Source organism: Sapajus apella, unplaced genomic scaffold (genome assembly GCF_009761245.1).
Source record: "Sapajus apella isolate SASKATOON/1434 unplaced genomic scaffold, GSC_monkey_1.0 scaffold88, whole genome shotgun sequence".
Taxonomy (NCBI): domain Eukaryota; kingdom Metazoa; phylum Chordata; class Mammalia; order Primates; family Cebidae; genus Sapajus; species Sapajus apella.
In genome coordinates this window covers 2567139-2595011 of record NW_022437028.1, presented here as the reverse complement: position 1 = coordinate 2595011, position 27873 = coordinate 2567139, and positions in this window count along the sequence as shown.

Here is a 27873-nt window from a genome sequence, read left to right as displayed (position 1 = left end):
TGCTTTAAAGTAAGTTGGAATGGCTGGTAGCTCCTCTGATAAATGAAAACAGGATGTACTAATCAGATCCTGTTGTTTCTCTGTGGCTAGGCCAGAAAGCCACCTTCATCCCTCATACACATTTCTGTAGTGAGACTGGAAACACTTATTTTTTTATTTGAAGTAAGAATCCTTGACTAAAAATGCTATAATCCCATAGAAAATGCAGGGAGAAAAGGATCTTCAATCTTCCAAAGGAACAAAAAGCAAAATCCATTCCTGTTACAGAAAATTGTTCTTGGTAAAATTTCTTCTCCCCATTAGTAAAAGGTTTCTGAGTGTATTGACCTAGAGTATAATTATTATTATTTTTTTGTAAATGCTACCCTTTGAGAGCAATCTAGGTTGCTAAACTATTTCTCAAGTTGAGGTCCTTGAATCGATTGGCTCAGATGCTTGTTAAAAATGCAGATTCTGGGCTGGGTGCAGTGGCTCACACCTGAAATCCCAGCACTTTGGGAGGCCATAGCGAGTGGATCACAAAGTCAGGAGATTGACACCATCCTGGCCAACACGGTGAAACCCCATCTCTACTAAAAACACACAAATTACCTGGGTGTAGTGGCACGTGACTGTAATCCCGGCCACTTGGGAGGCTGAGGCAGGAGAATAGCTTGAACCAGAAAGTTGGAGGTTGCAGTGAGCCAAGATCGCTCCACTATACTCCAGCCTGGTGACAAAGCAAGACTCTGTCTCAAAAAAAATACAGATTCTGGGGTGCCATTCTCAGATCTATTGGCTGCAAATCTGGGATAGGGCCAGATATTGGATATGTCTCAACCTCTTTGGGAAGTTCCTATGCATGGTAACATTTGAAAACCACTAGCATAATAAATGAATTCATGGGTTTCGGAGCCAGAAAAAAACAGGATTTGAATTCTGACACTACCTTCTCAATTTAATACACAAGGGAAATCAGCTACTATGAAGAAAGAGGATGCATTTACACCTTCTTGATTTAATTAGGTGAACGAAAATTCTGGATGAATATCGGTGGCTCTAGGATGTCAGTTTCACAAAGATTTTATAGATTACAGTCGACCAACTTTATTTAATAAAGGGAGATTAGCCCTTTTAGGAAAATGCTATGTTCCACGTAACTGACTTATATAATTTTTGTTTACATGTTTCTCAACTCCTGTCATTTCATTGTAAGTTGTGAGTTAGGCATGCCATTTTGATTCTCACAGGTTTTGGCTATATCTGCATGGTAGGCACTACAGAATAACTGCTGTCAGTAAAAGATGACTTGAATTCCAACTGTCAACCTCTCTGATACTTTGACAGATTCTAAACTTAGAAATAGCCAAAGAGCTAACCCAAGAAAGCTTGGGATCTGGGTACTGGGTGTTTTGATTGGTAAGAATTTCAATCTTTGTTGTTGTTGTTGTTCTTGTCTTGTTGTTTTTGTTGTTGTTGTGCAATTTTTTAATTGCATTTTAGGTTTTGGGGTACATGTGAAGAACATGCAAGGTTGTTGCATAGGTACACACATGGCAGTGTGATTTGCTGCCTTCCTCCCCATCACCTATATCTGGCATTTCTCCCCATGCTATCTCTCCCCAACTCCCTAACCCCCGCTGTCCCTCCCCTATTTCCCCCCAACAGACCTCAGTGTGTGATGCTCCCCTCCCTGTGTCCATGTGTTCTCATTGTCCAACACCTACCTATGAGTGAGAACATGAGGTGTTTAATTTTCTGTTCTTGTGTCAGTTTGCCGAGAAAGATGGTTTCCAGGTTCATCCATATCCCTACAAAGGACATGAACTCATCGTTTTTTATGGTTGCATAATATTCCATGGCGTATATGTGCCACATTTTCCCTGTCCAGTCTATCATCGATAGGCATTTGGGTTGGTTCCAAGTCTTTGCTATTGTAAACAGTGCTGCAATGAACATTCGTGTGCACGTGTCCTTATAGTAGAACAATTTATAATCCTTTGGATATATACCCAGTAATGGGATTGCTGGGTCAAATGGAATTTCTATTTCTAGGTCCTTGAGGAATTGCCACACTGTCTTCCACAATGGTTGAACTAATTTACACTCCCACCAACATGCTTAAAACCCTCAATATACTAGGTATTGATGGAACATATCTCAAAATAATAAAAGCTATTTACGACAAACCAACAACCAATATCATACTGAATGGGCAAAAAGTGAAAGCATTCCTTTTGAAATCTGGCACTAGACAAGGATGCCCTCTCTCACCACTCCTATTTAATATAGTATTGGAAGTTCTAGCCAGAGCAATCAGGCAACAAAAAAGGAATAAAGAGTATTCAGTTAGGAAAGGAGGAAGTCAAATTGTCTCTATTTGCAGACAACATGACTGTATATTTAGAAGACCCCATTGTCTCGGCCCAAAATCTCCTGAAACTGATAAGCAACTTCAGCAAAGTCTCAGGATACAAAATCAATGTGCAAAAATCACATGCATTCCTACACACCAATAACAGACTTAAAGAGAGCCAAATCAAGAACGAACTGCCATTCACAATTGCTACAAAGAGAATAAAATACCTAGGAATACAACTAACAAGGAACGTAAAGGACCTCTTCAAGGAGAACTACAAGCCACTGCTCAACGAAATAAGAGAGGACACAAACAGATGGAGAAACATTCCATGTTCATGGTTAGGAAGAATCAATATCGTGAAAATGGCCATACTGCCCAAAGTAATCTATAGATTCAACGCTATCCCCATCAAGCTACCAGTGACCTTCTTCACAGAACTGGAAAGAACCACCTTAAACTTCTATTTTTTTAAATGTTTAGTTGATACTCAACAGAATCGAGACCCCCAAATCTAGTGGTAAATTGTGTTAAGGAGTGGATTTTTATATTTCTTAAACTTACACTGATTGCAATAATAGAAAACAATGTGGGTGAGCTTAAGGACATGATGATGGTGATGATAATGATGGTGATGAAGGTGGTGATGATGATGGTGATGATGATGATGATTATGGTAATGATGATGGGGATGAGGGTGATGATTATGGTAATGATGATGGGGATGAGGGTGATGATGGTGATGAGGGTGATGACAGTGATGATGATGATGGTGATGATGATGATGATTATGGTAATGATGATGGTGGTGATGGCAATGGTGATGATGGCTATGGTGATGATGATTATGGTAATGGTGGTGATGGTGATGATGGTGATGGTAGTGATAGTGGTGACGATGGTGATGGTGATAGTGATGATGGTGACAATGGCAATGATGGTGGTGATGATGATGAGGATGATGGTGATGATGGTAATGGAGGTATTTCAAAGAATCCAATGACAAGCTGAACAAGCAAACCAATAGAAACAGAGGAAGCCACGAGTGCTCTTGAGTTTTCATCCAGAAGAGCTAATGGATCTTTGTTCCAGAACCTTGGTTTTACTTGACTTTGCTCCCAACATCCATAAAAGAAAGAGAGATTCTAATTGACACCCTAAAGTCACTTCTCCCTTTGACCAATGTACCATGGAAGAGAGAAGTGTTTGTCCCCTTGACCAATGTACCATGAAAGAGAGAAGTTTTGACCAATGTACCATGGCCTCGAGAGGAGTGTCTTTCCTCCCATGGAAGTGTCATGGTGTCTTGCAGATCCATCCCTGAGAGTGCGGTGGCCAATTCCCACAACAGCTATCCAAGGCCATCTCATTGTCATTTACCACGGTCAAAGAATAAAAATAAAGTAGAATGGAATGCAAACTGCCAATAGACTGGGTGGTGCATTTTGAACAGTGAAATAACCAACAAAAGCACAGAAAATGGGAACATGTGGAACAGAGATCACAAAAAAAGATACTTATTTACAGAATGAGCTGGAACAAGGAGGCAGAGTCACCTTGTTTAACCTCAGCTGTGCATGTCCTTTGGGCAACTCCGTATTTTCAACGTTCTGTGCCTCTGAGAATGACTGTGAAAAAGCTGCAGAATTTGAGGGTTGCAAATAAAGTTTATGGAGTAAGGAAATACACAAGATCAAAATTCCGGAAATGGTGAGGAGTGACTGTAGCTTCTTCATGAGCTCTATAGTCTTTGATGAGAAGAACATCCAAGTCTGCAAAAGGAAGATAATACCAGCCCGTTCTCAGGGTTGCAGTGGCTGTAATGGCGACAATGCAAAAAAAAAAAAAAAAAAAAAAAAAAAACAGGGGGTGGTAGTTTTATAAAATGGGCTCAGAGGGCCTGGCATGGTGGCTTGTTCCTGTAATCCCAGCACTTTGGGAGGCTAAGGTGGGTGGATCACCTGAGGTTGGGAGTTCAGGACCAGTCTGGCCAACATGGTGAAACCCCATCTCTACTAAAAATACAAAAATTAGCCAGGCATTGTGGTGTGTGCCTGTAATCCCTGCTACTTAGGAGGCTGAGGCAGGAGGATTGCTTGAACCTGGGAGGTAGAGGTTGCAGTGAGCCGAGATTGTACCACTACACTCCAGCCTGGGCGACAGAGTGAGATTCCATCTTGGAAAAAAAAGGGGAGGGACTCAGAAAGCATTCCTTTCCTTCTCTCTGTATCCAGGCACATGCATTAATTAATGACTCAAGCTGAGCACGATGGCTCACTCCTGTAATTCCAATGCTCTGGGAGGTTGAGATGGGAGGATCACTTGAGGGCAGGAGTTTGAGACCAGGCTGGACAACGTAGCAAGACCCTATCACTACAAAAAAATTTTTAAATAGTCATGTTTGGTGGCATGCACCCGGGAAGGCTGAGGTGGGAGGATCCTTTGAGCCCAGGAGTTTGAGGCTACAGTGAGCTATAATTGTGCCATTGCACTCCAGCCAGAGGTACAGAGAAATACTTTGTCTCTAAAGACAATAATAATAATAAATTATCTCTAATCCCAACAACTGTTAAGGAGCCTCTGCAAGGCTGAGTTCTCAAACCCACACAGCTTGAAAGCATCCAACCCAAAATTTTAGGAAAAAGGACCCATTTTAATTCCTCTCAACCCACTGCTAAATTAACTACTATATGCATAGGCTTGGCTGTTCGTATTTCTTTTCTTTTTTTTCTCAATTCCTCTTCTCTCAGTCCAGGGAGACTGGCTACATCAAGGAAGGAAAGGAGGCGATTTGTCTAGACCTGGCAAACACCATCACACAGCAAGCCTGCCTGTGGCAAGTTCATGCGTCAAGTACGGGCGTCGAATCCCAGCATGTCACACAGCACCGAAGTCATCTTCATCTTTCAGCTTCTCCCAGGCCATTCGCTCACCAAATAGACAAATATCTGCATTTTTGTAGATAAAATGAATGCAGAAGGAGCTATTTCCAAAGACAGATGACTGTCCTTTTTCCTTTAGCAAAGTTTAAAAAGGTAAAAATTATCATATTATGGGCACGGTGGTCACGGAGAGAAAATGAGGCCACTTCTCATCAGGGGAATTGCACTCCTTGCATGGGAATGTTTTAGCATTAAATTAACTCTCCTATCTCCTGCCTGCTAATAAGAAAGCCTTCACCTACTGGTTTGGCAGGGGATCTGAAATTTGCATTTAGATGGAGCTGTTGTAAAGATGGCCCAGCACAGGAGCCTCCCTCCCTTATTTACAATAGCAGCTGTGTGATAAAATTATTATCACATAAGTGGTTGTTTTGCTGGTTTTTACAGGGCTGGAAGCAGAATGGAAAAGCCTGCCATCTGAATTAGTCAATGAAAGGAGAGGATCGTGCATGGTGAGAGCTCTGTAGCCTCCTTGACAACAGGGAGGTGTGCTATCTCCCTTCTGTCCCCCAGAGCAAGGCCAGCAAGAAGATGCCGGCAGAAAAGGCAGTGGTGGAGGCTGCTGTTGCTTTTCGGACAGATTTCATGTTACAATCTGCAGATCATTGGAGGTAGACAGTATATGAATTATTGCTCTCATTTTTCAGATGAGGAAACTGAAGCCTGGGAGGGGACAGTACAATGATTCTCCTTTGGCCATGCCTAGAAAATGCCAGAATTTGGATGAAATGTGAATCCCAACACAATACATTGTCTACCACCAACATCCACCCTTATCCTTCCCTTCCACCCACCCTTGCAAATTCATCTTAAGTACTTAGGCTGCAAAAAAAGAACAGTGAAGCTGGAAACGAAAGAGCTAGCATTGATTCTGATTCCCGTAACCAACTATGTGACCTTAGGTCGGTCCCTCCTCCTGCCTGTTTTTCCTTTAGCCTCAAAGCTTTTACCCATAAAAGTCAAGGATTTGGACAAGTATATTGAGGAGAAAAGCTTGCCTCTCTTGCCTGAGCATTCCAGCTCATTTTAACATCGCATATGTGCCCCTCGTGTGAATTGTCTGAGCAAATGTACTGCAGCTGTTGCAGGTGTCAAGAACATTAGTCTGTTTCCAGCTCTTGCTCAGTGATTTTCAGACTTTAGCTACCTTTGCAACCACCTGGAGGGCTTGTTAAAACACAGTTTGCGGGGCGCCAGCCCGCGAGAATCCGATTCAGTAGGTTCAGGGTGCGGCCTGGGAATCTGCATTTCTAGTATGCTCTCCAGTGACACTGATGCTATCCATCCGGAGATGACACTTTGATAACTACTGCCCTAAAGATAAGAAAACTCATCCAATGCAGGACTCTGGCCCCTCCCTTTTTGTGCCATAACTAGAGCTTCATCCTTTCCCATTATTTTAAAATTTTTTTCAGAGACTAGGTCTCGCCCTGTAACCCAGGGTGGAGTGCAGTGGCGTAACCATGGCTCACTGCAGCCTGGACTTCCTAGGCTCAAGCAATCCTTCTTTAGCCTCCCAAGTAGCTGGTACTACAGGTGTGCACCATCATACCTGGCTCCTTTTTCCTGTTTTATTGTGGAGATAGGGTCTCACTATGTTGCCCAGCCTGGTCTTGAACTCCTCCTGGCTTCAAGTGATCTTCCTATCCCAGCCTCCCAAAGCACTGGGATTATAGCAACAAGCCACTGCACCCAGCCCTTTTACCAACTGTGCCTGCCCACCTGTGACAACATCACATGGTACAAGCCCAACAAATGAGGTATCTTTCCATCGAGTGCTTTCATTGGCCGGGGGAACAATACCCACCATAACTGACCAAACTAACCTCCGAGCTACAGAGGGTGATCTTGAAATAAGCCAGCGGAAAAAAATCCCTGTTTTGCAGGAGGTACAAAGCCAAGTCATACAAGGTTGTTGGATGGTTAGTCAAATGATATGCATTGGTTGTACGTCCTGTAATCAATAGACGTGTAACTTCCCTTTATCTAGGGATTGATACAAAGATAGAGAGACAGACATCAGCTGAAGGAATCTAGAAGAGGTGCACCCAAGGAAACACAGGAAGCCAGATAAGGGAAGCTCTGCCTTCACCATAGATATTATGTTGTCCCTGTAGGCCCAGAAGATGATGATCACAGCTGCTTTCTGTCTCACTTCTTTAAGACTGGGATCCTGGCCAGGCGTGGTGGCTCACGCCTGTAATCCCAGTACTTTGGGAGGCCGAGGCGGGTAGATCACGAGGTCAAGAGATCGAGACCGTCCTGGCCAACATGGTGAAACCCCGTCTCTACTAAAAAAAAATACAAAAATTAGCTGGACATGGTGGCATGCGCCTGTAGTCCCAGCTACTCAGGAGGCTGGGGCAGGAGAATTGCTTGAACCCAGGAGGCAGAGATTGCAGTGAGCCGAGATTGCACCACTGCACTTCAGCCTGGTACCTGGCAACAGAGGGGGACCTGTTGGTGAAAAAAAAAAAAAAAAAAAAAAGTACCTGTGGCTGGGCCTCGGGAACTCCCAACGGGTTAAGGTAATAAAATTGTCTCCAAGGCTTCCTACAGGAATTAAAATTCCTGTGACTGAGTGTTACAGCGTTTGAGGCAGGTCATCCATCATGTTGCAGATGACAAAGTTATCCTCAGTAAAAGCTAGGTGCTTAAGAAAAAGCCAGAAAACATGGTTGGCTTAAGCAGACTGTGGTTCCCCCCATGAACCCCAGGAAAACCAAGGATAAGAGGAATGAGGTGTATGGCCACGTCAGCTCTTTTATTTACTTTTTATTATTTATTTATTTATTTGATATTATTTTTGAGATGGAATCTTGCTTTGATGCCCAGGCTGAAGTGCAGTGGCATGATCTCGGCTCACTGCAACCTCCATCTCCCGGGTTCAAGCGATTCTCCTGCCTTAGCCTCCCAAGTAGCTGGAACTACAAGTGTACACCATCACACCCAGCTATTTTTTCTTTTCTTTTTTTTTGGTATTTTTAGTACAGACAGGGTTTCACCATGTTGACCAGGCTGGTCTTGAACTCCTGCCTGTCAGCTCTTTTAGAAGCTAGTTTTCCCTAGCTGGGGACAGACATTTACACCCAAGCAGTAAAGCAGGAAAAACTCTATCATCCACACTAAAAAAGAGACAGAGAGAAAAGAAGACCAGAATGTTCAAAACAGATTCTCCCCAATCTGTATTCTTTGATCTGAGAGCGATGTGCACCCATTCTATATCCAACACACACACACACACACACACACACACACAGAGGATCCTTGAACTCACTGTACATCTCCCCCTATGCGTCATTGCTGCCCAAAGACTCAGGAGGAAAAAAGTTCTCCTTATTGATGAAAGAGGACAAGACCAGCCTGACCAATGTGGAGAAACCCCGTCTCTACTAAAAATACAAAATGAGCCATCCGTGGTGGCGGGCACCTGTAATACCAGCTATTGGGGAGGCTGACGCAGGAGAATCGCTTGAACCTGGGAGATGGAGGGTGTGGTGAACCGAGATAGCGCCATTGTACTCCAGCCTGGGCAACAGGAGTGAAACTCCATCTAAAAAAAAAAAAAGAGAGAAAGAGAAAGAGAAAGAAAGAAGAAGGAAGGAAGGAAGGAAAGAAGGAAGGAAGGAAGGAAGGAAAGAAGGAAGGAAGGAAGGAAGGAGGGAAGGAAGGAGGGAAGGAGGGAAGGAGAAAGGAAGGAAGAAAGAGAAAAGAAAGTGGAAAGAGAAAGAATAATGAAGAATGGTAACTCATGATAACCGAGTGTCCTCATGGGCTGGGCACCTGACTTTTTTTTTTTTTTTTTTTTTTCTCGAGACAGAGTCTTGCTCTGTCACTCAGGCTGGAGTGCAAATCAGAGCTCACTGCAGCCTTGAACTCCTGGGCTCAGGTAATCCTCTCACCTCAGGCTACCGAGGAGTAGCTGGCACCAGAGGTGAGCACCGCCACACCCAGCTAATTTTTAAAATTTTTTGTAGAGATAGGGTCTCACTATGTTGCCCAAGCTGGTCTTGAACTCCTGGTCAGAAGTGATCCTCCTGCCTTGGCCTCTTGAGTTGCTGGGATTACAGGTATGAGCCATGAAACCTAGCCACATGCTTCGTATAGGCCTTTTTGTGGATGTTTTTCTGGGTCCATTTGGCTGCAGTGAAATTATGTTTCCAAGAATTTCCCTCCCTGCATAGTTCTGGGTTAGCACCGACCCAGGAGACATTCTGCGTGAGACTCAGAAGGTGGACCTGAAGCAACAGCCATGTTTCTTATTTGCTTGGGTGATTGGCACTGGGTACCCGGCACAGCATCTGCTCAGGTACATTGTCCCTCACCTCTGACACACCTGGTTGGCATGGTGAGTGAACTTGCCAGTCACATGGCTTGTCTGATGAAACCAGAATCCCAAATCTCATGACAAACTGTAATCCGCAGTGTTGGATGAGGAGCTTGGTGGGAGTTGAAGAAATCATGGAGGTGAATTTCTCATGAATAAGCGCCATCTCCTTGGTACCCTTCTCGTGATAGGGAGTGAGTTCTCATGAGACCTGGTTGTTGAAAAGCATGTGGTATGTCCCCCCGCCCGCCTCTGCCACCACCTTGCTGCTCCTGTCATGTAAGTTTCCTCACTTCCCCTTTGCCTTCTGCCATGATCGGAAGCTTCCTGAGGCCCCTGCAGATACAGAAGCCACTATGCTTCCTATACAGCCTATAGGACCTTGAGCCAATTAAACATCTTTCCTTTATAAATTACCCAGTCTCGGGGGTTTCTTTATACCAATGTGAAAACAGACTAATACAAATTGCAATGTTGGGATGCAATTAGCCAGAGAGCCTGGTAATCCAATCTCGAATAGGGGCAAGGGTGGGTGACTGTGCCCTAGAAATGCATTATCCTTAACCTGAAAAGACAAGTTTTCCTCTGTTTTGTGTTTTGTTTTGTTTTTTTTTTTTGAGATGGAGTCTCCCAGGCTGGAGTGCAGTGGTGCAATCTCGTCTCACTGCAACCTCTGCCTCCTGGGTTCAAGCAGTTCTCCTGTCTCAGCCTCCTGAATAGCTGGGACTATAGGTACCCACCACCATGCCTGGCTAATTTTTGTAATTTTAGTAGAGACAGTATTTCACCATATTGGTCAGGCTGGTCTTGAACTCCTGACCTCAGGTGATCCACCTGCCTCGGCCTCCCAAAGTGCTGGGATTACAAGAAGAAGCCATGGCGCCTGGTCTGTTTTGTGTCTTTTTAAATAAAATAGACATTCAGATAACATTTATGATAACTTTAATTCATCTTGACTATGTATAAAGAATTGCTTCTTGTGGCCGGATGCGGTGGCTCATGCCTATGATCCCAGCACTAATGGAGGCCAAGGCAAGAAGATCACTGCAGGCCAGGAGTTTGAGATCAGCCTGGGCAACATGGAGAGATCCCATCTTAAAAAAAAAAAAAATGGTGTATTAGTCTGTTCTTGCATTGCTATAAAGAAATACCTGGGGGCTGGGCACAGTAGCTCACACCTATAATCGCAGCACTTTGGGAGGCCAAGGCGAGTGGATCACCTGAGGTCAGGAGCTTGAGACCAGCCTGGCCAACATGGTGAAACCCCCGTCTCTACTAAAAATACAAAAACTAGCTGGGTGCAGTGGCACGTGACTGTAGTACCAGCTACTCAACAGGATGAGGCAGGAGAATCACTTGAACCTGGGAGGCGGAAGTTGCAGTGAGCTGAGATCAGGCTACTGCACTCCAGACTGGTGACAGGGTGAGACTCCTTCTCAAAAAATAAATAAATAAATAAAAGCAGTACCTGGGACTCACCAATTTATAAAGAAACAAAGTTTAATTGGCTCATGGTTCTGCAGGCTGTATAGGAAGCACAGTGGCTTCCAGGGAGGCCTCAGGAAACGTTCAGTCATGGCGGAAGGTGACGAGGAAAAGGTCCGTCTTCCATGGCTTGAGCAGGAGGAAGAGCAGAGAGAGGGGAGGTGCTGCACAGTTTTAAATAACCAGATCTCAGGAGAACTCATTCACTATACAGTACCAAGGGGGGATGGTGCTAAGCTATTCATGAGAACTCTGCCCCTGGGATCCAATCACCTCCCACCAGGCCCCAACTCCAACTCTAGGGATTACAATTTGACATGAGATTTGGGCAGAGACACAGATCCAAACCATATCACCAGCCATGATAGCTCGCACCTGTAGTCTCAGCAACTCCAGAGGCTGAGACAGGAGACTTGCTTGAACCCAGGAGTTCAAGACCAGTCTGGGTAACACAGCAAGACCCTGTCTTTCAAAAATTAGTTAGGTGTGGTGGTACACACCTGTAATTCCAGCTACTAGGGAGGCTGAGGCTGGAGGATCACTTAAGCCCAGGAGTTAGAGGTTGCAGTGAGCTATGATTGTATTGCTTGTGTACTCCAGCCTGGAAAACAGAGTGAGACTTTGTCTCTGGGGGGAAAAAAAAGAAAAAGAAAACAATAAGAATAGCTGCTCCTTTTCCTTCCGCTGAGTCTTTGGCATTCATTAAAGCATCCAACCTTGCCAGCACCCAGAATACATGGAAAGTCAGCAGAGGTCCCTGAGCAAGCCAGTGCCTGCGTTCTGATGGAAGAAGCAAGGGTTAAAAGATTGCCACCTGCTTCTGTTGCTTCACCTCTAGCCCCCGCTGTGGGGTAATGACCTCTGAAAGAGAAGAGGGAAGGCTGGACAGAGTGCAGAGGGAGAAATGTAGATGAAAAGAAATCAGAAGGCTTTTCTTTCATGTTTCAAGTACCAAATTATGCTTGACATTTGAATTTTCCCCAAGGCTCACTTCCATAAAATCATGCCAAATTACCCTGAAAGGGTTAGAGCTTCCCGGAGAGACTTTTGACTGTAATCAAACAGGTTTCCTCCATGGTTGCAGACATTCTGAAAGGGTCTGGGGGAGAAGAGGGAGGAAGGGCCGGCGAGGGAAAGCTGGTGGAGGAACAACATGCGTGGAAGGTACACTTCTGGGCAGAGACTCATCGAGAACCAGAGCACAAAAACAGCTCCTTCAAACACAGACATCCTAAGGAGCTGGAAGGGTATGGAGAGGCCGGAACATTCTGGTGCACAGGGACGTGTAATGATACTCATATTGGCTAACATTTATGGAGGTTTATTGCAATTCGGGCGCCGTGCTGAGAACATTACTCATTTGAACTTCACAACAGCCATAGAAAAGCAGGTGCTATTATGATTATCCTCTGTTTGCAGATGTGAAAGCTGAGACCGGGAAAGATGAAGTCATTTATCAGGTCTTTTAAATGCCAGAGCCTAAGCTACAGTCGCTACTGTGCTGCCTGAATGAATAGGGACAATGCCATGGCAATGGGAAGAGGAAAGGTGAGACGTGGGCCACAGTATCACTAGATCTTTTTATGAGTTGTTTAATTGGATCAATCAAATCATTTACTTCCTTTTTTTTTGAGATGGAGTCTCTCTCTTTGTTGCCCAGGCTGGAGTGCAGTGGCGTGATCTCAGCTCACTGCAACCTCTGCCTCCCAGGTTCAAGTGATTCTCCTGCCTCAGCCTCCCGAGTAGCTGGGACTACAGGCACACATCACCACACCCGGCTAATTTTTTTTTTTTTATGGTAGAGACGAGATTTCACCATATTGGTCAGGCTTGTCTTGAACTCCTGACCTCAAATCCGCCTGCCTCAGCCTCCAAAAGTGCTGGGATTACAGGTGTGAGTCACCGAGCCTCCCCTAGTTCCTTTTTTTTTTTTTTTTTTTAAAGTGACTTTGCTGGCATTTTTTAAAAATTTCAACTTTTATTTTAGATTCAGGGGGTGCCTGTACAGGTTTGTTACATGGGTATACTGCATGATGCTGAGATCTGGGGTACGAAGGATCCCATCACCCAGGTAGTGAGCATAGCAAAGTACCAAATAGGCAGTTTTTCAGCCTTTCCCCCTTTTCCTCTCTCCCTCCTCTAGTAGTCCCCAAGTCTACTGTTCCCACTTCTATGTCCATGTGGACTCAATATTTAGCTTCCTGTTTATAAGTGAGAACATGCAATATTTGGTTTTCCGTCTTGCATTAACTCACCTAGAATAATGGCTTTCAGCTGCATCCGTCTTGCTGGAGTGCAGTGACATGATCTCGGCTCACTGCAGCTTCCGCCTCCTGGGTTCAAGCAACTCTCCTGCCTCAGCCTCCCAAGTAGCTGGGATTACAGGTACATGCCGCCATGCCCGGCTAATTTTTTGTGTGTTAGTGGAGGCAAGGTTTCAACCTGTTGGCCAGGATGGTCTTGATCTCTTGACCTCATGATTTGCCCACCTCGGCCTCCCATGATGGGATTATAGGAATGAGCCACCTCGCCTGCCAATTTTGTTCTTTTTAATGGCTGTGTAGTATTCCATGGAAATCACCCAGTTTCAAGGGCCTCATCTAGACTAGCTTATATTCATTGGCTAATCAGAAAACACTAATTTCATCTTGGCATTCACCTCTGGACAAACCAATATCAATGCTTGATAGGAGTGGATGCCACATTGGAAAAGAATCTCCAAGACAATAGTAGTTTCCTGTTGCAAGAAGCCCTGGGCCTTCCAAAAATGTCCTATCACTTCCTCACTATTTTAGGATCCAGCAATATTCCTTCTGGGTATAGAGATGAAGGAACTTATCTCTTTGGGATATAAGCACTTATCTTCGGAGCAGTTTAGGGAGGGTCAGAATCTTGTAGCCTCCAGCTGCCTGACTCCTAAACCATAATTTCCAATCTTAGTATCTCACAGAGGTATCTGCACCCACATGTTGACTGTTGCATTATTTGCAATAGCCAAGATATGGAAGCCACCTAAGCGTCCATAGTGTGTGTGAATGGATAAAATCATGGCATTATATATACAATGGAATACCATTCATTCATGAAAAAGAACTGAATTTTGCCATTTGTGAAAACATGATGAGTCTGGCGGGCATTATACTAAGTGAAATAAGCCAGACAGAAAAAGACAAATACTGCATGATCTCACGGTTATGTGGAATTCAAAAAAGCCAAACTCATGGAAGCCAAGAGTGGAATGGTAGTTGCGAGGGGCTGGGGTATGGGGGAAATGGGAAGACGTTGGTCAGAGTACAAGCTTACAGTTACAAGACGAACAAGTTCTGGGGATGTAGTACATAGCTTGGGTGGTGATGTTAATTTGATTGTAGTAATCATGGCATAACATATGCATATAAGAAATCATCACATTGTACACCTTGAATATGTTTTGTAAGGGAAGCGGGGAAGCTTCCCTCTTGGCCTTGGAGGGTTTGCTGAAAAATCAACTCACAATTAAGCAGACTAATAAGTGAAAAAGCATACGCATTTATTTCACCATGCGTGTGGGTCATGGAGCGACAACCCAATTTCCCAATGGGGCCTGATCACTTATAGAACTGAAAACCACTTTTGCAAAATGATGTCTGAGACAGTGAAAGAGACCTAACCTAACCAACTCCACCTGTCTTCTAACCTCCAAGCTGTCCTTGTTCATTCTTGGGTGTGGGCTGAACTAACTTTGAGAAGACCTTAGTTTATAGTTTAAAAACAAAGCCGATAAAAGCCCTTTCCCAAAACAAATCTCCTTCTTACCTGGGGACTCGACTGCCTTTGTAGGACTAAGAAATTAGCCACAAGATTAGAAATTATGGCTTAGGAGCCAGGCACAGTGGCTCATGCCCGCAATCCCAGCACTTTGGAAGGTCAAGGCAGGTGGATCACCTGAGGTTAGGAGTTTGAGACCAGCCTGGTCAACATGGCAAAATCCCATCTCTGCCAAAAATACAAAAAATTAGTCAGGCATGGTGGCTCGTACCTGTAGTCTCAGACTTGGGAGGCTGAGACATGAGAATCGCTTGAACCTGGAAGGTGGAAGTTGCAGTCAGCCAAGATTGTGCCACTGCACTCCAGCCTGGGCGACAGAGTGAGACTGTCTCAAACACAAAAAAGAAAGAAAGGAAATTATGGTTTAGGCGTCAGACAGCTGGAGGCTACAAGAGTCTGACCCGCCCTAAATTGCTCTTAAGATCAGCGCTTATTTTGTAGACCCTGCACTGGATGGATCAGCTTGACCATCCACGTGGATAAACCGGCTCATGCGATCTTGTGACCCACGGGAACTGACTCAGCACAAGAAGACAGCTTTGACTCCCCACGATTTCATCCCTGGCCATTCAGCACTGCTGGCTCACTGGCTTCCCCCCACCCACTAAATACTCCTTAAAATCTCTAATCCCCAGAGTTTCAGGGGAGACTGATTTGAGTGATAACAAAACTCTGGTCTCAGCACTGTCGGCTCTTTGTGAATTACTCTTTCTCTGTGGCAATTCCCATCTTTATACATCTGCTCTGTCTAGGCGGCAGGCAAGGTGAACCCATTGGGCAGTTATAGAACCTCCTATCAAAAGAGGTTAGGGGTTATTCTGTGGAGAGGCATTAAATGATTACCAAGATAAAAATGAATGTGTATTTGGGAGAATGAATAGAAACTGCGAACAGAGATAGACTTGTAAATGGTTCTCTTTGGAAGCTGAATGAACCAGGCAGACAGGTATTATTTTGTAAAATGGTTAGGCCAGATCTGGCTACACTCTTCCGTTCCTTTCCTGCAATAATGAGATAGCAGAGAAGAGAAGGATAAAGCAATCATGCTTCTTGATGGGCCCAGAGGATCCTCATGAAGATAATGGAAAAGTCTTCCCCAAGACCTGTGGATTTCGAAGGGTTTTTCAAAATATTCATTATACCAGGGAGCCATATTTGGGGATGAAATTCTCATTCCTCCTTCAATTCGATCTTTGTCAATGAAATATTTGAAAAGAAAATGTTTTCAAGAGATTCTATCACACAGGTCTTTGCAGGTCTTGCCTTGCAAGCTGAGCCTGTTTCCTCGCAAACCGCTTGCCGGCTTTGCCCACAGCTGCGGTTCACACTCATTCCTACGGTATTTTGCTTCTTTGCTCTCAAAGCAGTGAACTCGCCTCCCTGGCCAGTAACACCACCTTAATTGAGGTCGCCATCATTCTCTCACCTGGATTATTTCTAAAGCCCTCTCACAGTTTTCCACTCCAACTGTTGACCCCTCCGTGTTTCTGCCAGTGATCTTTCTACAAGCCAAGCTGATGGTTTCACTGCCTGCTTAAAGCCCTGCAGAGCTTCCTACTCTTCCCAGCGCTGAGCCCAGGATCCTCACTGGCTGTGCAAAGACCTCCTGGCTCTGCTCACCCTGGGCACATGCATCTTTTCAAGCCTTGTGCTCCATCCACTGTGGATCATTAGCATGTCTGTAAATGCTCTAATTTCTTCAGCCACCTGGGCCTTGCGTGTGCCACCCTCCTATCTTCAGCCAGATCAAAGTGCCATGATGGGAAGAAATATTGTTAGACAGAGTGAATTCCAAGTTTCTCTTCCTTGTAGTTTGCCTATCTTCAGCAAAAATCCTGTTACATCAGTTGAGCCAAAACTCCCCTTACCCCTGATGTTTTCTCTTAGTGAGTTTCTGTATACTAACTCAACACTCTGCTCTGTGGCTATATATGCCGCTTCTTCCTGCTGGATTTGGAACTAAGCCAGTCTCTCCCTTTCACTGCGAGTCCCTGTTGCAGTGGTCTTTGCAGGGGACATCTCGGTGCCAATTGTTCAGTGTTGAATGAAAGCCATGAAACAGGTGGGGGTCCAGCCCTATTGCCATGGTCCAGAATAAAGTCTTTTTTATTATGCTTTAACAAGTATCACTGAATCATTTTTCTTTAACAGCCCATAGCATAATGGTCTGAAGACTTCACTGCCTCCTTCTCCTATTTACCTTTTACAGGTAAAGCTCTTATCTTTCTTTCTTTCTTTCTTTCTTTTTTTTTTTTTTTGAGACAGTCTCACTCTGTTGTCCAGGCTTAGAGTACAGTGGCGTGATTTTGGCTCACTGCAACCTCTGCCTCCCATGTTCAAGTGATTCTCATGCCTCAGCCTCCCAAGTAGCTGGGATTACAGATGTGTGCCACCACAGCTGGATCATTTTTATATTTTTAATAGAGACGGCATTCCTCCATGTTGGCCAGGCTGGTCTCAAACTGCTGACCTCAAGTGATCCACTTGCCTTGGCCTCCCAAAGTGCTGGGATTACAGGCATGAGCCACTGCACCTGGCCCAAAGCACTTGCATTTCTAACTACATCTTGGCACCTGCTTCCCAGAGGACCTGAACTGATACAGTATCATTTACAGATTAGGATACTGAGATCCAGAGAGACTAAAGAACATGCCATAGGTTGCCATCCAAGATAATAGAGAACAGATAGAATTTATGTCTTGAGAGATGAATATCATGGTCTAATGCACAACAGTTCCCTCTGTGCTAGAGGATGAATTCTTTAAGATTCCAGATAAGGACGGTGGATAATGGACCTTGTGTGGTTTGGGCTGAAAAGACATGAAACCCAGAAATATTGAGGCCGGTGCCAGATATCCACAAGCAGGCAGAAGGCCCAGTCTATCACCCTGGGATGAAGGAGCACCGGTTTTAGGAGATCAAGATCACCGGTATTAGGACTCATCAAGAATCACGCAAGGAATGCTTTGAAAATCCTCATCTGTAGCGACAGTCTAAAATGAGAAGTAGGAAATAGCAAAACAAGAAAACGGGCTAGCTATATGTATGCTTCTCACTGGGACTATTGGCCAGGGTCTTTCCCATCTCAGGCTGCTTTTCAGAGGCATCCTGGCTGAGCCAGTTCTCACCCACATCAAAACAAAGGCAGACCTGACAGATGGGATCAGAGAAAAGCAAATTTCCCTCTACCTTAGTTCCTTCCAGTTAGAGCAGCAGGATTCAAAGGCACAATGTGGATTACCATGGCTGGGCAGACATTTCTTGGTCATTTTCCAAGTTGAAGGAACTCTTAGAGAAGTGTATTATTTAGAGGCTCCTGGACCATGCAGAGCAGAAAACAGACTGGCTTTATCCTTTAAAGTCAGTCTCTCCCACTGTATCTTCAATGTCTCCCTACATTTCAGAGTATGGTGCGCCATTCTGATATGGTTTGGCTGTGTCCCCACCCAGATCTTATCTTGAATTGTAGCTCTCATAATTCCCACATGTTGTGGGAGGGACCCAGTGGGAGGTAACTGAATCATGGGAGCAGTTTCCCCCATACAGTTTTTGGTAGTGACTAAGTCTTCTGAGATCTGATGGTTTCATAAGGGGTTTCCCCTTTTGCTTGGCTCTCATTCTCTCTTGCCTGCCGCCATGTAAGATGTGCCTTTTGCTTTCCACCATGATTGTGGGGCCTCCCCAGCCATGTGGAACTGTGAGTCTATTAAACCTGTTTTTCTTTATTAATTACTCAGTCTTGGTTATCTCTTTATCAGCAGTGTCAAAATGGATGAGTACACCTTTCTATCATCAAATGAATCTAAAAGACCTTCTCCCCCAAAATAGAAGCAATTACACTTTACAATCCATTTTTGGAGGAAGTGAATAACAATTTCTATGAAAAGACACAATCAATGAGTCAATTCCTTAAAATAAAAATGTATGTTATTAATCTCAACATCTTCCAATATTAGAAAACGAATAATACGTATATGTACAAGACATCTTGCCTATTTGGTTCATAAGACAAGGCTTTTCTAAATGTGATCTTTACACGCATGGTGTCAGGCCTGATCCTGAAAATCCCCATTTTACAGAGGGGTTCTGATGTCCCCAAATTTCAAAGTTATTTTCACTCTGCCAGATTGGCACAGTGTGTTTTTAACTCCTTTCTGATCCAATGTGTAGAAAGAAATAGAATTTCAATTGCCTTAAATTACATTCTCTGAAATCCTTTTTCTTTTCTCTTCTCTCTTTTTTTTTTTTGAGACAGAGTCTTACTCCCGTCACCTAGGCTGGAATGCAGTGGTGCCATCATAGCTCACTGCAGCCTCAATCTCTTGGCCTCAAAGTATCCCCTACCTTCACCTCCTGAGTAGCTGAGACTATAGGTGCACATCAGCACACCCAGCTAATGTTTTGTTTGTTTCCTGTAGAGATGGAGTCTTATTATGAGGCCAAACTCCTGGCCTCAATCCATCCTCCCATTTTGACCTCCCAAGGTGCCAGGATTGCAGGCGAAAGACATTGCACCTGATCAACATTGTGTAGATTCTAAACCAGAAAATGGTCAATTTCCAAAAAGGAAAATATCCCAAAGCCTCCCCATTAGCCTCTCCTACTGCCCAAGCTGTGCTGGCCGCCTGCTCTCGACTGCCTTCCTCCATCTGTGTCTCCACGCAGCTCAGACTTCTGTCAAAGCCCCAGTGTGAGCTCCCAAAGGTTAGCAACGGTGGCCTGTTTCTCTCCATACCCTTAGTGTCTAGCACAGAATAAGAACTCAATGCATGCATCCTGACTGCATCATAAAGAAGTCTGAGGAATAAAGTCAGGAGAGAATTTCCATGGCAGGGGACAAATATGCGGGGTGAATCTTAGACATTAATTAAAAGAACCAAGGCAGAGACTCCTGCATTTTGCTAAGACAGAAACCGGGTGACCAAGCAAAAGAATTCAATCCCTGGCTATGAGTCGGTCAGTCGATCAGTGATTGTAAGACGAGAACCCGATCTCATCGTGATCTAAACTACAGCGGATTTTGTTCTGCACACAACAGCAGCGCCAATTTTTTTTTCTTTTAGATGGAGTCTTGCTCTGTAGCCCAGGCTGGAATGCAGTGGTGCAATCTCAGCTCACTGCAAACTCTGCCTCCCAGGTCATGGTTCAAAGAATTCTCCTGCCTCAGCCTCCCAAGTAGCTGGGATTACAGATACCCACCACCAGGCCCAGTTAATATTTGTATTTTTAGTAGAGACGGGGTTTCATCATGTTGGCTACGCTGGTCTCGAACTCCTGACCTTGTGATCCACCTGCCTTGGCCTCCCAAAGTGCTGGGACTACAGGCATGCAGCACTGTGCCCAGTCAGCAGCACCAATTTTTAAAAAATGATTTGCAAACCCCCTGCAATACTGGGCTATGCCTACCAAATGCCAAGCAATAAATAACAAAATAGAAGGGAGAAGCAACAAACAAATGGGTGTTTGAGGACCACAGAGAAAAAGTAATTAGATCCAGCCATATCCATCTGTGTGTTGAGACACAGCAACCCATTCTGTGCTTTCATTCTGAGCAGAGAGTACTGATTAACTGCCAGGTTCTCAAGCTCTTTAAAGTCTGTTTTTAAACTCAAAGGTCTGACATTTCAAAACATAAATGTTATGGGTTTTACGCATCGTGGCCTGGTGTGTTTGTCATGCACCAATTCCAGATGCATCAGCAATCCCCCATAAAAGGCAAAAATGGAAGGATGGCTTTCTAGCCAAATGATTCCGCATTCATGTGCTGGCCTTTGGATGGGATATACTCTTTTTTTTCTTTTTTTTTTTTTGAGATGGAGTCTCCCTCTGTCGCCCGGGCTTGAGTGCAGTGGCATGATCTCAGCTCACTGCGACCTCCACCTCCCCGGTTCTCAAGTGATGCTCCTGCCTCAGCTTCCTGGGCAACTGGGATTACAGGCACGCACCACCAAGCCTGGCTAATTTTTGGAATTTTAGTAGAGATGGGGTTTCACTATATTCACCAGTTCAAACTCCTGACCTCATGATACACCTGCCTCTGCCTCCCAAAGTGCTGGGATTATAGGCGTGAGCCACCATGCCCAGCCGGGATATACTCTTTGCTGGAGGGTTTAGGGAAGGTGAAGCCACATGATCCCCTGTTGAGGAGGATGCAAAGGCAGGACTGCCACCTGGACCCTGGGGAAACATGGCAGCTCGGTTCACTTCACTTTACATTGTCCTCTTGTTCCCCTGAGAGCTGAGTCCTAGGCGAGGAACTCTGAGCCCAGCAAGACAGAAGCTACAGTTCTCTCAAGACGAGTTGTCACGAAGAAAGATGTTCACTTGTCAATGCCACAGAGAAATCTTCATGGGGATTACAATTAAAATATGCCATCCAATGTGGATCGGCTTCTCTTTCGCTGTTAAGCTTCCATGCCCACTCTCTAACCGACACACACATTCAAGTGACTGTAACTTTATAGAAATAGAGCAGCCAGTTACATTGATAATAAAAATAGCTGACATTTATTGGGTACTTACCAACTACTGAATTCCTTCCGCCATCTCTCCGCTGCATGCGGTCCAGAAAGCAGCCCATGCCAGGCAGTGCCATCGTGGGAATTAAATAATGGGAAACTAGATATCGAACGTGTGGAAACTGGGAAATGAGCTGTCCCAGAGACTACAGACAACAGGAAGCTGCTGTTCCATCTGACTTTTTCATTCAATCCCTCCAGCCACACTCAGAGTAGATCAGGCCAATGGTGATATTACCAGCTGTGATCCTTGTGCTGTTTGCAGCTCATTATCTTCCTAGTCCTGGCCACTCCTTCTCTGTCTGGAGAAATTCTACTCATTTGGGTTCCCCATCTCCTGCTCTCTTACATTGACTTAGTTTGTTTTCTCTCTGTGCTACCAAAACTCCCAGAGAGGCAAAAATAAGTTAAAATTCCAGCATGGGGTCTTCCCACCAGAATAGAAGTTCTCTGAAGGTAGAGACCTTGACTAAGTTATCTCTGGTTCCTTGAAGAGTGTTGCTTTGTTCAGATCAGGTGCTCACTAGTGAATGAATAGATGAAATAAGGCCTATGGTATGTGACTTTACTGATTATTTTAGATGTAGAAAAAGCATTCCTCTGACATTTTTTTTTTTTTGAGACAGAGTCTCACTCTGTCCCCCAGGCTGGAGTGCAGTGGCACAATCTCCACCCACTGCAACCTCAGCTTCCCAGGTTCAAGGGATTATCCTGCCTCAGCCTCCCGAGTAGCTGGGACTACAGGCACCCACCACCACGCCCAGCTAATTTTTGTATTTGTAGTAGAGATAGGGTTTCACCATATTGGCCAGGCTGGTCTTGAACTCCTGACCTCATGATCCACCCGTCTCGGCCTCCCAAAGTGCTGTGATTATAGGCATGCCCGGCCTCCTCTGACATTTTTTAGGCTCTAAAGCATTGCCTAAATATAGGCTAATAAAACTTTAAATTAATGCAATAATGCTATAGTAAACAATTCGTTCTTCTTTGTACCCTTCATCTTTTATTTTATTTATTTGTTTGTTTATTTTTTTGTGGTGAAGTCTCACTCTGTCATCCAGGCTGGAGCACAGTAGCATGATCTTGGCTCACTGCAACCTCTGCCTCCTGGGTTCAAGCAATTCTCCTGCCTCAGTCTCCTGAGTAGCTGGGACTACAGGCATATGCCACCACACCTAGCTAATGTTTTGTATTTTAGTAGAGACAGGGTTTCACTGTGTTGTCCAGGCTGGTCTCAAACTCCTGAGCTCAGGCAGTCTGTCTACCTCGGCCTCCCAAAGTGTTAGGATTACAGGCATGAGCCACTGCAACTGGTCTCTCTTCTTCTTTGAGGTGTGAAAAGATGCAACTCAACAACTACTTTATATGTCAAATTTCTCCTTGGTGTTCTTTTTCTTACCTTTGCTACTATCCTAGTTATTCATCCACATAAATTTGTTGGAAAATTCCAGAATTCACTGAAATAGGCTAACAGCAAATAACCAGTTAATAATGGCTGTTAGTAGTCATTAAAAAAGAAAGTATAATTTATTTTTATTTTTATTTTTTAGCTATTTGAAACTATTATTTGGCTTTTTGAGTTTATTTTTTTATTTTTTACTTTTTTAGAGAATGGTCTCACTATGTTGCCCAGGCTGGTCTCAAACTCCTGGGCTCAAGTGATCCTCTTGCCTCAGCTTCCCAAAATACTGGGATTACAGACATGAGTCACCATGCCCAAAAAAGAAAGCCATTGTTAAGCCAGTATTAGTTCAGGTTTTGTTGGATTTCCTTGTTGTCTGGGGAGGCAGTCTGTACAAATGCATGGCCTCTATCATTATTCTCAAATGCAATTACATTTCCAAAGGGAAATCCTTCTGTAGCCTCAGCATCTGGACCAGCAAGTTCATGGGATGCTGGGTGAGAAGGCCGAGAACTGGTTTGCATCACAGTGATGACGGTAAAGTGAACGTATGTTCCAAAATGTTAATTGCGGTGGGATTAGAGCTGAGCTTTTTCTTGTGTTTGTCTAAATTTTCCACTTTGCATATTGTACTATCTTGATTACAGATCTGATCATAGATCACACTATAGATATAGTATCCTGTAGTATATTACAGATACACTATGTACATAGATTTGCTTGTAGATTTTACTACACCATGGTTTATACTATGTATTTTCAAATTTAAAACATTATTTGTAGTTGTGTGCAGTGGCTCATGCCTGTAATCTCAGCACTTTGGGAGGCCAGAGTGGGAGGACTGCTTGAGACCAGGAGGTAGAGGCTGCAGTGAGTTATGATCGTGCCACTGCATCCCAACCTGGGCAACAGAGTGAGATCCTGCCTCAAAAAAAAGCAAAATTTAAATTAAAAATTATTTGTAAAATCAAGAAAAATCACACTTAAAAACATCATTTTTCTTTTTATATCAGAAGCAAGACCTGACATTTTTCATGTGTAGGTAAGACAGACAAACCAGAGTCAAAACATAAAATAAATCCAGGACTGAATCTTAAACACACGGACCCCCAGAGACCATGCATGTGCTCTGAGTGGGCCACATATTTGGCTCTAAGGTTTCAGCAGCCAAGTGAAAGAAAGGATCCCTGAGTAGTTCCACCACTGCAAGCGTCAGACAGAAACAGACCAATTATCCCAGAGAGGTGTGATATTTCTCGACTCTGGGCCCAGACAGAAACTTATCTTGTAAACTCTCAGAAGGCAGATTCTGGTAGTAGCAGGTTGCATTGTTCAAATTGGCTGAGCTTACGGGCCAAGTTGCTCAGACACCATCTCACCATTGCCCCTTGGGTTTGCCAAACCAAGGCAGAGGTGCTCACGGGGCCACCTTCTCCATCACTGGTACCCCACCCTGCTTCCTGTTGTCCTTATGCTGACACTTGATCCTTCTCCTGGCTCTTTCCTGCTCAGCCCTCCCAGTTCCATCCAACATTTAGCCACTTCCCCAGCTCAACGTGGTAGGTTTGGTTCTCTGAACTCAATGGAGTCTTTTTCCTTTACAGTAGGAGCTCTGAAAATCACCTGTCTTCAAATTCCCTGTGCCTATGTGTGGCCTTCACGCCAGCTCACCCCAGACAAGGCCCTATTACCTCTGCCCTCTTGGCCTTCTAACCAGTCACCCATGGGTGAAATCAGAGAGAGCAAACAGCTACTGCCCAGCATGATCAGAAGGCATCCAGACCAGTGCCAGTGCCCCTCACAGCTGGTGCCAATCCATGATTGCTTGTTATTGGACCACAAGGAAAAGAGCAGAAACTGATGGCAAGTACGACAAAACTGTGATGGCATTCCCACCATCGCCGAGTCAGAAACACCAGACTTGCCTTGTTGTGCAAGGTCTCGTCAATTTCAGGTATGGCTGACTCAAGGAGGAGTCATATGTGGGCTGAGCTGCCTACCAGTCACATCCAGCAGGACCATGTATCGGTGGCTGATGGACTGGAAATCTTTCACCAAGTTGGCTAGTGAAAAACCATCTAGAGTCCTGCAATCACAGACCATCTCTCGTTTTGGTATAATAGCTCTATTAATGATTGCCTTCCCATTACTCTCCAGGCATTGTGCTGGACAAATCGCATATGTCCTCCCATGTAATTACACCAAATCTCGAAGATAAATACTACTGAAAACCCCATTTCATGATTAACACAATGGAGTCCCAGGGATGTTCCGTAGGTTACCCTAGATCTTGCAGATGGCAACATGGCAAATCAGGAATTCAGGCCCAAGAGTCTGTTTGAACCCAAAACTCATGCATTTACTATTGTCCTTCACAGAGTCACACAGCAACATCTACTGAATATATGGAATTGGCAGGAAACCCCAGGCTGTTTTCCCCTAACCGGGAGGAAGCGGAAGCGGGGGTAGCTTCTCCCCTGCCTTCTCCACCTTAGCTCTTAACCGTCAGAGCCTGTTATTCCTGATTTTAAAACAATTGTTCCCATGGCAACACCCTGGCAGCTTCTCTTAGCAACCATGGCTATCTTTCCCAATTTTAACAAAGTTGGTTCAAACACAAAATTGCGTTTAGAAAGAATTGGCAGAGGCAAAACCAAAATGACCAGTTAACCAGCGCTGAACTTTTCATACCTCTGAAGAAATTTGTAGCAAAGTTTGAAAACAACTAGAAAGCAGTTCTTCCAACCTGTATGAGGCACGAAATGCGAAACGTCCAGGCTTGCAGAATCCGGGAGATAGTTTTGAATCTGAAAAGCAATAGTATGGAAGCTTTAAAATGTGAATTGACAAAAGACTCACAAATCGAGCATATTTAAGGTTTTTGTTTGTTCGTTTTTGTTTGAGACAAAGTCTCACTCTGTTGCCCAAGCTGGAGTGCAGTGGCAAATCTTGGGTCACTGCAGGCTCCGCCTCCTGGGTTCAAGAGATTCTCCTGCCTCAGCCTCCCACGTAGCTGGGATTACAGGTGTCTGCCACCATGCCCGGCTAATTTTTTGTATTTTTAGTAGAGGTGGGTTTTCATCATTTTGGCCAGGCTGGTCTCAAACTCCTGACCTCAAGCCAACTGCCCACCTTGGCCTCCCAAAGTGCTGGGATTACAGGCATGAGCCACCATGCCCAGCCAATTGTTTTGCTTTTCTATTGCTGTTGTTAAAACTGTCACCAACTTAGTGGCTTAAAAACAATACCAACTTATAAAATTCTATAGATCAAAAGTCTGCCTTGCAACTCACTAGGCTAAGATCAAGGTATTGGCAGGGTGCAGTGATTTCTGGAAGCTCTCAGGAAGAGTCCTTTTTCTTATCTTTTCAAGTTTCTAGAAGCAGCCAGCTTTCCTTACTTCATGGCCCCTTCCTCCTTCTTCAAAGCAGGTAACGTTTAGCAGAGTCCTCAAACCACCATCTCTTGGACACCTCTTCGGATTGTTAAGGATAATCTCTCTATTTCAAAGCCTCCCAATGTGAGATGCTTTTTTAAACAGCCAGAGGAGTTTGGAGGGAGGCAGGGGTCCCTGTGGCCTGGGGAGAGAGGGAGAGACGTCAGCAGAGATAGGTGAGAAAGCAATAGGACATTGGGGGTAGGCTCTGCACTCACCAGCTATGTGACTCAGGACAAGTGACTTAACCTCTCCTGCCTCAGATTTCCTCTCTGTGGAGAGGCAATGATGTTAGGACTCTCAGGCAATAGCTGTGAAGCAAGCCTTGTGCACAGTGACAGGAACATGTTAAGCATACTCCATGTCAACTTTTAGGCTACAGTTGTCACTCTGAGGACACTGAAGTCTTTGTGGAAAGAGTGGCATTGAAGTTAGGACTTAGAGGGTTGGCCAGGCAGGGACGAAAGCAAAGGCCTTGACAAGGCGTGAGATGCATTCAGGCTCAGGAACAGCCCAGCTGGCATATGTGGAGGAGCCTCAGAGCGTCTGTTAAACGAGGAGGCTGGAGTCAGATCATACAGTGGTCCTAACGGCTGCCTAAAAATCCCCCCGAGAGTATCCAAATGGATGGGATCAAAAGAGAGACAGCGGGCAGTTTGTGGCTTGCAGGGAAATATTCTGGAATGTGTTGTTTTCTAGAAACAGGTCAGAGATCCTGGGTCGAAATCATACTTGATGACACTCTGAGCCTATTTCCTCACTTTTAATATAAGGGTGACGGTCACCTTCCTCCAAGAGAAGTGAGGAACAAATAAGGAAATGACTTTGAAGTGCTCAGCATAGTGTCTAGGTATAGTAAGGGCTGGAAAGGATTGCTATGATTATTCCAAAGAAGCATTCTCATCTTTCTAGTGGTTTTCCAAATGTGTTTCTGGTGGTTTTAACAGAGAAACATTTTTTTCTTAAAGAAACCTTATATGGTAAAAGAGGCAGGTCTGGTGGATTTGAGGGTTCAAAGCCCAGAATCCTTTTTTGCTTAGGCCTCTCTCTCCTGTGTTAAAAGAAAAACCTTAGCCAGATTAAATGCAACAGAGTTTAGCTGAGAAAGAGTGATTCATGAATCAGGCAGTGTCTCAAGCTGGAGTAGGCTGAGAGAGGCTCCAGAGCAGCCACGTAGTGGGAGATTTGTGGACAAAACGGGAAAGTGAGGTACAGAAAACAGAGGTGAGGTACAGAAACAGCTGGATTGGTTACAGCCTGGTGTTTGCCTTATTTGAACACTGTTTGAACCATTGGCTGCATTGATTGGCCAAAACCAGTTGATTGGCACAAGAGTAAGTTACAGTCTGTTTACAGAGTAAGTGACACCCTCGTTTAGGTGATAGTTCACTATGTATAGAAAAACGTTTAGGCCAAGCTTCAAATATGTAAGGAGGCAGCTTTAGGCTAAACTTGACTTAACATCTGTAAAACAAAAACAACATCCTAAGCACCCCCTAGCTGACTGAACAGATGCTTTCTGGGCTAAGGGGACTGCAGGGAAACCTGAGAAATGGAATCCCCAGCCATGGGGTAAGATTGGACACAACCCATTACACCCTTCTCTTTGGACTTTGGG